The following is a 1810-nucleotide window of genomic DNA, read 5'->3' as shown; positions in this document are numbered from 1 at the left end:
ATTTTAATAATTTTTATTTTTTATTTTTATTTTTTTTATTGTTTATTTATTTCCATTTCCCGTATTTCGTTGTCCCCCCCCTCCTATTTCGTTACGTCCTTTTGCTTTTCATTTTTCTACTGTAGTCCGTTTTAATTGTTTTTTATTTCATTTTATTTTATTTTCTTTTTATTTTCATTTTCTTTTATTTTCATTTTCATTTCTTTCTAATTCTTTTATTTTATTTTTATTCTATTAGTTTTATTTTATTTTTATCTCAAAAAAAAAATTAGTATTAATATTTTTTCTTAGTTCCTGAAATTAAGTTTGGTGTTACCCATTTAATTTTATTTTAATTTTTCTGTTTATTTTTTTTTTAAATTTTTGAATTTTTTTTAGTATTTTTATTTTATTACTTTACACAGGTTACCTCACAGGGACTTCTTTACACTCTGACGTAGAGAGTCCCATTTTTTTCTTATTTTCTGCTTGTGTATGCGCAGAAATAGAAACAAAGAATATCTCTTAGACTTTGATCCTAAACCTGAAAGAACTTTCAGGCGGCGTTTACAACAAGCAAGACTTTGCAAGACTGCAGAATCCACTATGGCAAATAATAATGCTAATGCCAATGTGGTAAATCCGAATGGGGATGATCAACAGAGGAGAGTGCTTGGCTCTTATTCTGCCCCTACTGCGGATCTCTATGAAAAAAGTATTGTGGTGCCTCCTATAAATGCAAACAACTTTGAGTTGAAGCCACAATTGGTCACCTTGGTGCAACAGAATTGCCAGTATCATGGACTTCCTCATGAAGATCCAAATCAGTTCATATCTGATTTTCTGCAGATATGTGATACTGTGAAAATAAATGGAGTGAATCCAGAGGTGTACAGACTCATGCTTTTCCCGTTTGCTCTGAGGGATAAAGCAAAGCTATGGCTAGATTCCCAACCAAAGGAGAGTCTGAATACTTGGAAAAAGGTCGTTACTGAATTTCTCACTAAATTTTTCCCACCAAAGAAGCTGACTAAGCTTAGGTTGGAGGTTCAGACTTTCAGACAGAAGGAGGGTGAAACTCTTTATGAAGCTTGGGAGAGATACAAGCTACTGACTAGGCAATGCCCTCCTGACATGTTCTCCAAGTGGACCCAACTGGATATCTTTTATGAAGGCTTAAGAGAGATGTCAAAGATGAGCTTAGATACCTCTGCAGGCGGTTCATTGCACAAGAAGAAGACACCAGAGGAGACTATTGAGCTGATTGAATTAGTTGCAAGCAACCAATATCTGTACTCATCTAACAGAAATCCTGTGAACTCTGAGACCTCTCAGAAGAGAGGCGTGTTAGAAGTAGAAGCTGTTAATGCTCTTCTTGCTCAGAACAAGCTTATGTCTCAGTTGATAAATCTACTTACTCAACAGATGGGTGACATGCAAGTCTCAGCTATCAACACTCAAAATCCACCCCAAGATACCTCCTATGACATGACAGGTAACTTTATGCAAAATGATAATTATGATTATGCTCAACCCTCTTCTGAACAGGTGAATTACATGAGGAGTGGTCTTAGAAATCCCAACAATGATCCATATTCTAAGACATACAATCAGGGATGGAGGAATCACCCAAATTTTGGGTGGAGAGATCAACCTCAGAGACCTCAGAACTTCAACAATAGTTCTCAGGGTGGTTTTCAACAGAACAACCATAATAACCGCCAATTTCAGTCTCAGCAACAACAACCACCTCAGCAGGCAAATTCTAAATCCCAAGAAGATCCTAAATGGGAGATGATGATGAGTTTCATATAAGAAATCAGAGCCTCCA

General features: G+C 35.9%; 1 non-coding gene across 1 annotated transcript; it reads right to left on the bottom strand.

The window, feature by feature from the left end:
• Positions 1 to 1011: 1011 nt before the first annotated feature.
• Positions 1012 to 1115, bottom strand: LOC112768873 (small nucleolar RNA R71). The gene has a single exon (XR_003186253.1). It is a non-coding gene; the product is annotated as a small nucleolar RNA R71 (small nucleolar RNA).
• Between the last annotated feature and the right edge of the window lie 695 nt (positions 1116 to 1810).

This window comes from Arachis hypogaea, chromosome 17, assembly GCF_003086295.3.
Source record: "Arachis hypogaea cultivar Tifrunner chromosome 17, arahy.Tifrunner.gnm2.J5K5, whole genome shotgun sequence".
Classification (NCBI taxonomy): Eukaryota; Viridiplantae; Streptophyta; class Magnoliopsida; order Fabales; family Fabaceae; genus Arachis; species Arachis hypogaea.
The sequence above is the reverse complement of the archived record's forward strand: the minus strand, read 5'-3'. Positions and strand labels throughout refer to the sequence as shown.